The sequence below is a fragment of the Humulus lupulus genome, chromosome 6, assembly GCF_963169125.1.
Source record: "Humulus lupulus chromosome 6, drHumLupu1.1, whole genome shotgun sequence".
Classification (NCBI taxonomy): Eukaryota; Viridiplantae; Streptophyta; class Magnoliopsida; order Rosales; family Cannabaceae; genus Humulus; species Humulus lupulus.
Window position 1 is genome coordinate 162,107,098 of NC_084798.1, and position 13,337 is coordinate 162,120,434.

The following is a 13,337-nucleotide window of genomic DNA, read 5'->3' on the forward strand; positions in this document are numbered from 1 at the left end:
TTAAGATCATGATGAAGCAACTTGTAACTAGGTAATATTTATGTTGTATGTTGATTTCCCTTGTAATGCAACAAAGTCTATGGATTTTTCTTCTTCATATATTTCTTTCATCTTAAATATCTTGTATTTTAGATTGTTAGAACATTTTTACACTTTGTTCTTCATTAGTGCATAAACATAATATTCTTTGTGTAAGATGTGTCATTAAATTGTACACATCCATGCTTAGAACAAAAATATTATGTTTTGCCTTATAAATAATGTTCATTGATTTATTTGTTATTTCATTAGATTGATTTACACTAAATGCTTTGAAATTATAATTTTGAAAAGTGAAGAAAAATCCTATCTTTTTATAAGAAAATTGTGCTTAAAATTATAAATATTTTTGGAAAATGATAGTTTAAATTATTTTAACTATCACTAAAACTTGGGAATCAATATACTAATAAATATTATTAAACTTACATTTTGTGGATTCTAGTATCTTAATAATCTTTTCTTTTAATACTTATTTTCAACTCATTATTGGTTTATTTTCATTATCTTAAAAAGCTTTATTTTTCAATATTTCATTTTATGTTCATACTATTAAAACTTATCAATCTTTGGAACTAGGTTAGAATTTATTACTTTTGATTTAAAATAGTTTCATTTTCGATTTTAGATAACTCCTTTGGGTTCGACATCCTTGCTTACGATCACTATTCTATATGGACGATTCGTGCGCTTGCGATATATAAATTTTTAAACATACCCGTTTAGGGTCCATCAAGTTTTTGGCGCCGTTGCCGGGGAGTTGCAAGAGAAAAGAAACGAATTTATCTCAAGGTTAGTGAATTCTTCTACTAGTTATTTTAATTTTTTTACACTTAAAAAAAAAAAAACTAAAAAAATATATATCTATAAAATCTAAAAAAAAAAAAAGATAAAAAGAAATTTGGGACGGTTTAACCACCCATAAAAAAAAATATATACTTATATTTATATTTATTGTTTTTTTAGTTGACGGCACTTGTGCCTCCTATCTATCCTTTTAATTTTTATAGTCGATGGCACTTGTGCCTCCTAATTTTGTTATAATTTTGTTGTAATTTTATTTCTTTTATATCTTTGTTAATTGATGGCACTTGTGCCTCTTGACATTTGTTGTAATTTTCTTTATTTATATTGTTGTAATTTTTATTTTATTTAATTTCCGCAAATTACTAGTTGATGGCAATTTTGCCTCCTAGCTAGTTGATGGCACTTGTGCCTCCTAGTCCTCTATCTTATGTTTAAGTTGATGGCACTTGTGCCTCCTAGTTTTTACCTTAATTTTGTTATGGTTGATGGCATGCTATGCCTCCCTACTCTTGTCTAAATTTTAGTCTTATTTAATTTTTGCCTTATTTTTCTTTGTCTTCTTTAATATTTTAGTGTAATATTGTGAAAAATACTTGAAAAAAAAAAAAAAAAAAGAAACCTAAATCTTGTCCTTTCACCATAAGCAATTCTTGCTTAAAGGAAATTTGACCAAAATTCCCATCCGCCTCTACTAATTAACCTCGGGGAGTTGTTAGTAGTGCGCGAGTAAGTGGAATCAAATAGGCCTGGGGACAAGTAAACCATAAGAATTATATTGTTGTGAAATCTCTAAAAATTCTAAGTATGCTCTGTGGTTGCGGTTTTAACTGATCTTCCACATCAGAAAATTGCTTGTCTGAGATTATCCTTGTTGCCTTGTTTGTGAAAAATTGTATGCATCATTGGGAACGTAACTCTAAAAAACGATTAGTAAAAAGACGTTTATCTTTGTTTGAAATTGAAAGTGTTAGTAAAAATTTGAGCATCATGGAACCTATTGCTAATCCTCTTGATGAAAATGTTGTGCCTGAAAAAACTTTGCTTGAATATTTTGCACCTATTTCATCTAATGCTCCGTCATGCATTGTTTTACCTACTACTTCTGCTACTCATTTTGAGCTTAAACCCGCAATCATTCAATTATTGCCATCTTTTTATGGGTTAGATAGAGAGGATCCTTACATGCATGTCAAAGATTTCTTAGAAATTTGCTCAACATTTAAATTTCAAAATTTTTCTGATGAGTCGGTCAAACTAAGATTGTTCCCTTTTTCATTAAAAGACAAATCAAAAGCTTGGTTAAATTCCCTTCCCACGGGGTCTATAACTACATGGGATCAACTTTATAATAAATTCTTACTGAAATTTTTTCCTATGTCTAAAACTGATAGTCTAAGGAGAGAAATCTCCGAGTTTTTTCAAAAAGATAATGAAGAGTTTTATGAATGTTGGGAAAGATTTAAAGATTTATTATTAAAATGTCCTCATCATGGTTTTGAAAATGGAGACTTGTAAAATATTTTTATGATGGTTTGACTCCCTCTAATCGTCAAATGATTCAATCTATGCATACTGGAAAATTTTTAAAATTTCAAGGACAAGAGGCGTGGGACGCCCTTGAAGATTTATCTGTCAATTCACAACAATGGAATTATTTTGATCCTAGGTCTAGGTCAACTAATTCACCAAAAAGAGGAGGAAGGTATGAAGTAAAAGAAGAATTAGACTTAAGAACATCCTTAGACAAATTAGCGAGAAAAGTAGAAGCTTTAGCCATAAGCCAAACTATAAACTCTCCAATTCAACCTAGAAAAGATGTTTGTTCTATATGTTCTAGTCCTTGCCATAATGCCCAATCATGCCCTTCCTACCAAGAAGCCTTTTCTGAGGAGGCCAATGCTCTTCATTCTTATGGGAAACCAAATGATAGCCCATTTTCATCCACCTACAATCCAAATTGGAGAAACCATCCGAACTTTTCATGGAGACAAAACCAACCCCAAATGAATCAAGGGCACCAATACAACACACAAAACCAAGCTCATGCCCCACAAAATCAACCATATCCGCAACAAAGAAAACCTTCCTTAGAAGATACTTTACAACAATTTATGCAATCCACCCAACAAATCCTACAAAATCAATCTCAATCTATTACCAAACTCGAGACACAAGTAGGACAACTCGCCACTGCTTTAGCTGATAGAGAGAAAGGAACATTCCCTAGTCAACCTATCCCTAATCCAAAAGGTCAATATGAGATAGGAAAGTCTAGTCATAATGGAGAAGTCAAATCAATTTCAACTCTTAGGTCTGGAAAGAAAATTGTCAAACCCGATTACATACCTGAGGTTGAAAACGAAAAAGAAAAAGAAAAGAGTCAGTCTTCTAGTTCTAATGCCAATGACTTTTCAAACAAAGAAATTCCAATCCATCCTTTCATTCCAAAAGCCCCATTCCCACAAAGATTACTTCCAATTAAAAAAGGTGGCCAATATAATGACATCTTAGAAGTTTTTAAACAAGTTAGTATCAACATCCCTTTCTTAGATGCCATTAAACAAATTCCTGCCTATTCCAAATTTTTAAAGGATCTTTGTACTGTTAAGAGAAACACTAATGTTCCTAAAAAGGCGTTTTTAACTGAACAAGCTAGTTCCATTATCCAATATAAAAGTCTTGTTAAATATAAAGATCCTGGGTGTCCCACAATTTCATGCATTATTGGTGATCATTTTATTAACAAAGCTTTACTTGATTTGGGTGCTAGTGTGAATTTGTTGCCTTATTCTGTTTATAAGCAACTTGGTCTTGGTGAGCTAAAACCTACCTCTATAACTCTTCAATTAGCCGATCGTTCTGTGAAAATTCCTAGAGGCATTATAGAGGATGTTTTGATAAAAGTTGATAAATTTTATTTTCCTGTTGACTTCATTGTTCTTGATACTCAACCTGTGGAAAATATGCATGCTCAAATTCCTATCATTTTAGGTAGACCATTCTTAGCTACATCTAATGCAATCATAAATTGTCGTAATGGTGTTTTGAAATTATCTTTTGGAAATATGACTGTTGAATTGAATGTATTTAATGTGGTTAAATCTGTTGAGTGTGAAGAAGTGCATGAAGTTAACATGATAGATAGTATTTGTGAAGATGATGGAAATGACTTACTTGATTTTTGTGAAAAATACTTTGGTATGAACTTGCATATTGATGACTTTAATGATGATGTGAATGCTTTGCTAGAGTCTATACCCTTAAATGAAACCAAAGTTGAACATTTTTCACCCTTAGGTCATGTTCAATCAATTTCTGAGTCTCCAAAGTTAGACCTTAAACCTTTACCAGAAAATTTAAAATATGCTTTTATAGGAGAATCTGAAACTTTACCTGTTATCATAGCCTCCGCTTTAGATAAAGAACAAGAAGATAAGTTGTTAGATGTCCTTAGAAAACATAAAGAAGCCATAGGTTGGACCATTGGAGACATTAAAGGAATTAGCCCATCCATATGTATGCATAGAATCCATCTAGAAGAGAATGCTAAAACCTCTCGGGAATGTCAAAGAAGATTAAATCCAAATATGAAAGAAGTAGTTAGAGAAGAGGTCATAAAATTGTTAGACGTAGGTATCATTTACCCTATTTCTGATAGTCAATGGGTTAGTCCAGTTCAAGTTGTGCCTAAGAAGTCTGGGATCACAGTTGTTGAAAATGAGAAAAATGAATTAATCCCTACTAGAATACAAACGGGGTGGAGAGTGTGCATAGATTATAGAAAGTTGAATAATGTTACTAGAAAAGATCATTTTCCATTACCTTTTATTGATCAAATGCTTGAACGATTAGCTGGCCATGCATATTATTGTTTTCTTGATGGGTATTCGGGATATAACCAAATCCCCATTGCCCCAGAAGATCAAGAAAAGACTACTTTTACATGCCCTTTTGGAACTTTTGCATATCGTCGCATGCCCTTTGGATTATGTAATGCACCTGCGACTTTTCAAAGATGTATGATTTCGATTTTTTCTGACATGGTTGAAAGATTTCTTGAAGTATTTATGGATGATTTTTCTGTGTTTGGTTCTTCCTTTGATGAATGTCTGCATCATCTTTCACTTGTGTTAATTCGTTGCAAAGAGAAAAACCTTGTGCTTAACTGGGAAAAATGTCATTTTATGGTTAAAAAAGGAATTGTTTTAGGTCATGTAATCTCATCTGATGGAATAGAAGTTGATAAAGCCACACTCAACTACGAAACAGTTTGAATATAATATCTAACCATGGCATTTCATATTCACAAGTAGATAGAATGAAATGATACTTGCTCATGATTTTTTCTCTTAAAAAATGCCAAGAATGACAATTTCTTCACTTGAAATGAAACTTCCAGATCCGAGCAACCAATTTCTTCACCGATTTAGCTGTGAAAATCGACAATGGGTTGCTATGAAAATGGCTGTAAATGATGGATGAGAGAGAGAGAGAGAGAGATAGAGAGAAAAATGTGTGAAGTGTTAAATTTTACTGATGAGGGTATTTTTGTCCAAAATAGGGGAGGGGGCACATTAGTGGGAGAATTTTTATGAAGGCATGTTAAAAATTTTAACTATATTATGATACATATAGTGTAAAATTTCCCCTTTAACTTTTAAAAAATAGAAAACTGGTATGACCCGCTTGCTTTTTCTTGGAAAAAGTTATGAGAAAATATGTAGAATACATGCATCCACACCTTCGCAAATATCCACTTCATACTTTCAACCAATCACAATCTAGGAAAAAGAGCCACACGGGTGCAGGCGTTTTGTACGCCCGCACCACAGAAAAATCCATATATATATTTTCCTTAATCTAATTAAAAAAGTACTAATATGATTTTTAAATAAGTTTGATAATTTAGGAAGTGAGGGAATCCTTATATTAGAAATAAGGCACTGTAAATATAGACTCAATAATTAAATATTATATACATATTTATACTTTACCTTTTTTTGAATATTTTAGTGTAGGCTTGAGCCTACACATAGCTAAGAGTCGCTTCGTCCCTTCACAGACTACTAAAAAAGAAAAACTAATTCATATACAAAATCCCCCATTGATTATTAAATCACATTCAATTTCAACTATGATAAAAAAAAAATTAAAAAAATTCTAATGATTTCTTGGTTTCTTGGGTACTAATAAAGTAATGTAATACTTGCTAATAGGCCTAAGGAGTGGTCTCAATCATGGGTGTATTGTATTCTCCCTCGGATAGCTCTCAGCTCTTAGTCTTGGAGTTTCGAACCATCCCGGTCGTTTAAGCCTAGCCTAGCTCCAAAACACGCCGATGTACCAAGAATAGCGGTTCAATCAAGGTCTGACCCAATTGAAAATCTCTGAGGCCATTGGCTCTCCATTGAGAGAATATTTTGGCGTCCTCAACTGTATTTGAAATTAGGAATATTAAAATACCATAAAGATTGTAGAGGAACACCATTCCGGAAGAAACCAATAAATCCCAACCCATTCCCATTTATTTTGGTAATGAATTTATAACATTGAACTAGAACTCAAATCTTTCTTCTTATAAGATCCTAGTTGGGTTAGTCAAGAGAAGCCATTTCTGCAAGAAAAAGTAAAAAGTCATTTGCACTAGCTATACTAGTTACTCCTCTTGGTGCCCTTAGCATAATTATCAGGAAACTTGGCTAGATTTTTATAATTCACCCTACAAAGTTAGTTTATATAGATAGTTGGTGCTTGATTTAAGTTTTATGTCACATTTTACTATCCATTTTTTATGATCACATAACATTTGTCATATTCATTACCCTTTGTTAATACTTGCTCTCTATTATTCATTAGGTATTTATTGATAATTAGCTCTATTATATTTTAATTATTGTTTCTTTTTGTTCTTAAGCCTTGTCACGGATTGATTGTGATAGTTTAGTGGTACAAAATAAATGTTTTGCACATTTTAATAGATGTTTTATTATGTTATTTTGTTTCATGTGACCTTTTTTTTTAGATTTGTAAATTATAACTTAAACTTTTTGGAAGTAGAAGTGTATCGTTTGTTAATTATTTTGGTATTTTTGTTGCTCATCTAATATCATTCTCTTATTTCATTAAAAAAATATAAGATAATCAACTTCTTTTTCCAATATATATTTAAACTTTGATTTAGTTTAAAAATCATGGGCTTTTAGTTAGAGAAAATAATATTGATTCAATGGAAATAATGAAATCAAATACAACTCTAGGCAAAAAGTTACAATGGACAAGGTGATAGATGAAATAAGTGTTACAATCCTATTGCAAAAAGTATAAATAAATAGAAAGATATAGAAGAAGAAGAAGAAGAAGGATACAACTCAAAGCATAAATAATACAAGTATATAGAAATAGAAGATGATATATATATAAAGAAAATATAACTCAAAGCATAAACAATACAAATAAATACGTAGACTAGAAGAGAGAAATAAGAACAAAAGAAAAGGAAGAACAAAACAGAAAATAAAAACTCTAACACTCACACAACCTTAAGTGTAGGGAACTCTCAAATATAAATAACTCTTTGGAATTATCAAGTATTTTTGGTGTATTTCTAGCCAAGTGCTCTAGTGAATAAACATGGTGTGTCTTACAATTGAGCATTAGGCTCTTATTTATAGAGTTTTGAGAGACCCATTGAATTTTAAATTCCACTAACCCCTAGGTTGTTACCAATATTTAATTGGGTGTTTATGGAATTAAAATAAAGATTTGGGAGTTTATTAGCTGTTCAAAACGTTCAATTTCATCAAAGAGAAAAATGGGATTTGGTTGTCAGCACCCCAAGCCGCGGCCTGGGATACTCTAAGCTGCGACCTGGTGTGTTTTGTAACCTCCCAATTTCGCACATTTTCACAAAAACATCCCAAACGTTTCCCAATTGATTTTGTAACCTCCATACACCTAATGAAATTTAAAATCATATATTCAACAACCATATCACATTAAGGCTTATGAAATTCAATTTTAGAAATGTGTAACTCTTAATCTACACATTATTTTGGTGATCTCTTGGGAGTTAGAAAATAGTTACTAATTTTGTAAGATATGTAACCCCCAAAAGAATGTTACAAACTTAGACACACACTTGTCTATTTTATTTGTAACACTCAATATTATGTTACAATATGTGACAAACACATTTGTCGCATTATTTAATCTAAACATTATTTTATATAAAATAATATAACATTCTCCTACTAGATTAAATAATTCTTCTTTTGTAACACTTATTTAATAAATCAAACATTATATTTAAAATATAACATTCCCCCACTTGATTAAATAATTAATCTCTCTTATAGGAGCCATTGCATTAGTGCATAAAGTAAAGTATATTTCAACTTGAGCTTTACTATAGTGTAATTACCACAAATTTTGTTGCACTAGGCATTGAACCAAATTTCCTTAGTAAGAAATCAATGATAACACACACCTTTGTTATGTTCACTTGAGACATCAATGTCTTGCTTTGCACCATTAATGGTCATGTGCACTTTCCGTTCATAGATGTTCTTGAGAATGACTCCTAATTCTCATGAGGGGCAGCACCACACCAAGGTCTATATAGGTAGAACTCTTACAATATTTTGTTACCCTAAAACACGTGTTTTCTCAAGACTGAATTCTATTAAAAAGCCTTTCGATTTTAATCCTTAATTAGGTAACTCACAATTACTCATATCTTAGATGGGACTATTTTGATTACTACTAATATTCACTTGATTGACTTGTTATTACCTATTGAACCTAACACTAGTTAAGTAACTAGTATTGAGATAGGTTACCATCAATCGTGAATCTCTTTAGGGATTTTAAGTCCCATCCCTTGAGATGAGGCATCCACTAAATCTCTTGTTAGTGGCTTAGTGAAAGGATCTGCCAAGTTTTCACTTGTTCTCACATAGAATATTGAGATGATTCCTCTTTGAATCAATTCTCTTACATATCCATGCCTTAGAATAATATGTCTAGACTTTCCATTATACACTCCACTGTATGCCTGAGCCAGTGTTGCTTGGCTATCACAATGTATCGATATGGTGAATATATTCTCTTTGATTAGAGGAATCTCTAGCAAAAGATCTCTTAACCATTCAGCCTCTTTACCAGTGGTAGCTAGAGCTATGAACTCTGCTTCCATTGTAGAGTGAGATATACAGGTTTGTTTCTTAAAAACTCAAGAAATTGCACCCCCTCCAAGTGTAAATATCCAACAAGTGGTGGACAGATTGTCCCCAAGATTGGATATTCAACTTGCATCTGTATACCCTTTTAAGATGTAAGGAAAAGTAGTGAAGGCTTAGTCCTTTTGTTTTCTTAAGATAACCTAGGACTCGCCCAATTGCCTTCTAATGATCCACACTAGGATTACTTGTAAACCTACTAAATTTACTTACCGCAAAAGCTATATCAGGTCTAGCACACCAGGCAACATACATAAGACTCCCTATAGCACTTACTATTGGGAATTATGTCCTGAAAGCATATGTAGTAGACATTGTTTTAAGAAATAAATAAATAAGTTGAATTTGTTATGCATATATTTTATGGACTGTATTATTATGTGATAATATTAAGTAAATATCAGAAAAATTCCTAAGTTCATATATGTGATCTCAACCACGTATTGGTACGAGATGATTGTGTTTGAGATAAATGAACTTGAATAGTTTGCAGTAAAATAAAGTTATGGAATCTTTAGATTAATTACTGCAAGTACGGTTCACTAATATTATGAATACATGTGATTGATATCCGGATTACTAGTGTAGTAGGACACTTTAGTGGAGGTACTTTATACATTAGAGAATATATAGAACTGGACCAGATATGTTTATTAATACTTAGTTAAATACTGTTTCGAAGTATTAATTAAATATATCAACTGATGATCATATACAAATAGATCTTAATCCTGAAGTTACTATGAACTCCTGTTTATATTATATGAGTTCTTTGATTCACTCGTTAGGGTCTGTCAGAATGATCAAGCTAGAAACTTTTGTTTTGAGAACTCATTAATATAAATGGCTAGAGACATAATATACAGATATGAAATCTATATCTTCTCGTAAGAGATTGAATAATGGTTCTGTGAATGAAAAAAATTGACCAAGGAAAAAATCTTTGGTCCTTAGTTAGACCACATGGCTAATGGTCGGGTATTCATGCTATTGGGCTCGGACATGTGGGTCTTGGGAATATGGAGTAATTTCCCTTAGAGCTTTCCTCGATGGAAGTATGGAAATTATAGGTGAACATTTCCCTAGGCTAATGGCCTCGCGCCATCAGGGCGATTCGCGCCTCAGATGGGCCTCATGCCTAGAAAGGTGCCTCGCACCATGCCCCGCCTAGCCTCGCGCAGCGAGACACCACGGGCCTCTTCCAGCCTCGCACAGCGAGGCGCTCCCTGCCTCAGCCAGCCTCGCCCAGCCCTGCGCAGCAAGGCGCTCCTTGTCTCGGTCAGCCTCGCACAACGAGGCGCTCCCTGCCTCAGCCAGCCTCGCACAACAAGGCTCTCCTTGCCACAGCCAGCCTCGCACAGCGAGGCACTCCAGGCCTCGCCCAACCTCGCACAGCGAGGCGCTCCATGCCACACGGAGCCTCATGCACCCGAGGGTGTCGCACCCTCGCACCCATGCATGCCTCGCCATGCACCGGAGGGTCTCGCACCCATGCATGCCTTTCCATGCACCCGAGGGTCTCGAACCCATGCATGCCTCGCCATGCACCCGAGGGTCTCACACCCATGCATTCCTCGCCATGCACTCGAGGGTCTCGTACCCAAGCATACCTCGCCATGTATCCGAGGGCCTCGCGCCTTCGCACCCATGCATGCTTCGCCATGCATCTGAGGGTCTCGCACCCATGCATGCCTTGCCATGCACCCGAGGGTCTCGCACCCATGCATGCCTTGCCATGCACCCGAGGGTCTCGCACCCATGCATGCCTTGCCATGCACCCGTGTGTCTCGCACCCATGCATGCCTTGCCATGCACTCGAGGGTCTCGCACCCTCGCGCCCTGTCATGCCTCGCCATGCACCTGAGGGTCTCGCACTACGTTGGGCCTCGCACCCTCGCATGCATAACCATCAGGTACAAAGCACCTGTACGTGTACGGGTGCAGGACGTACGACCATGAGGATGACAGAAGCATGACCATGACATCTGTATAACACAAGTAGTGGAGGTACGAATTTGTACAGAGAGTGGAAGCACTACATGCATGCCTCTGACTAGGTACCAGGCCGACACCATGACCTTCTGCCCCACCACAACCTATGTCACTACCCTAATAATGTACCTATGTATAGTCTTGTCCCCAGGGACCACAATGTATGAGGAGCCAATAGAACTCCATTATAAATAGATGAAGACCCATCCAGAAAAGGGGTTGGAAAATTGATTGTATGCTAAGGCTGTTAAGCAATATACAATTTCGACTCCATTATAGTTCTGCATATTTACTCTTTCAAGTTTTCTCCATCTTCTAAGATACCTTTGGCAATACAGTCTTAGTTTTCTAACCTTATATAGTTGACGAGATTTCACTGTCAACAGGTTCTCTTAAGGGTTGACTTTTGGGCCTGAAAGGTTATTGAGCTCAAATTCATAATTTAGTTATGAATTAACCTTCACTAGTAAAGTCAATGGTACTTAAGGAAACAAGATATAATTAAAAGGGTAAAGCGGTAATTTGATTCCCGATTAATTATGAACCATTATTAGAGGGTTAATTTGTATGTAATGATTTTATCAATGAACACTTTATTGTTATAAAGTACTCAGTAAATGAAATGTCTATAATTACAAGAGTGCAGTCTCATATTTATAGTGGAGTAATCATAAGAATATTACATTAATATTATTTAATTAATAATCTCAAATTTGTTGGAGCATGGAATTATAGGTCCATAGGTCCCCACATCAGCTCTATCAACACTATTCAAGGCAAGAGTTGATATAAAGGGTAAAATGGTAAAAAGACATATTTAAGAAGAAATTTGTTCTTCGAGCCAAATATGTAATTATGTGATAATAATGATTCATTAATTAATTACAAATTAGTTGTAATTATCAAAATTATAATAAAATAAATATTTAATTTTCAAAAGTAGTATTTAATTAAAATTGGTTTTAATTAATTAGCAGAATTAATTAAATATCTTTATTTGAGTGGGAGATAATAATCTGATAAGTTCAAATTGGATTTGAATTTAAAAGATTGATATTTATTCAAATAATTAATTATATGTGATAATTAGTTAAAAAGATAAAAGATTCAAATTTGAATTAATTATCAAGTTGTTGGATTTTATCTGATAAGGTAGTTTGAATAAATAATTAAATAATTATGGAAAAATCTCATATGCCTAATTTATAGGGAGCTACACGACACACACAGTCCCTGGATTGTGTGTGGCGTGAGCTACAGTAAAAATCATGGATATATTTTTCACTTTTATTTAATGAATTAATTAATTAATGGAAAATTCAAAAGTTAGTTTTTGATATTGTTGACCCTGACACGGAGTCAAATGCTTGATGTGGATAGATGTGTTGGAATAGATTTAATGACAAAAACAGTAAAGAACACAGTAAATTATAGTGGTTCGACCCCACGAAAATGGTAATGACCTACGTCCACTTAAGCTATTATTGATATGAGTTCTCAAAGGAGTGATCAAAGAACTAGGGTTCTTTGAGTTTCACAGGCCTGAGAGAGATGAACAAGACAATCGTAATATAATAGCTCTAATTCACTTGTAAGTGTAAAACTTAAATCAGCCAAAAAGTCATTTCCTTGAGCTATCTTTCTCTATTTATAGGCTCAAGGAGGATTACATGAATTTGTTACAGATATTTGTTCCTAATTAATTGGATAACTAGGAATCATAGGAGATAATCTCGGAATTGATTATGATTTACCCAAGATCATCTTGAAATACGCGGAGTATACACCCACGTTGGTCGTATAGAAACTTCAAATGTTATGCCAGGGGAATCTCACTGGTCGATGGTCGAACAAAACCTCTGCCAGGTGTCAGCCACGTGCTAAAAAAGTCTGCCACGTCCTATTTTTTGGATAACATTTGCCCCCTAAGTTCATTTATTACGACCAGTAATGAATGAACTTTAAGGAAAACGACTCTTCGGTTACCCCACCAAATCTGTCAGAGTAGTTCGTGCCTTCTTGGAAAAAGCAACCTACCCCTGTCTAATCACGACTTTTCGGTTCCCAAGTAACCCATTGACGGCTATTACCTTTCCCCATGCTTCGAAAAGAGGAAAATGATGATTATCTCTTTTTTCATGCCACAGACAAAATATATATAGCCTCTTCAGAGTCTCTTTTTTCTTTTTACGCAAGCCATTTCTCCATCAAGAAACCCTAAATCAGAACCTTCATTCTTCCTGAAGATCATCCTTCAACGTT

The 13,337-nt window shown here is 34.3% G+C and overlaps 1 non-coding gene across 1 annotated transcript; it reads right to left on the minus strand.

Moving 5' to 3' along the window:
- Positions 1-2,235: 2,235 nt before the first annotated feature.
- LOC133787300 (small nucleolar RNA R71) lies at positions 2,236-2,342 on the minus strand. Its single transcript, XR_009872329.1, has one exon. It is a non-coding gene; the product is annotated as a small nucleolar RNA R71 (small nucleolar RNA).
- Positions 2,343-13,337: the final 10,995 nt, after the last annotated feature.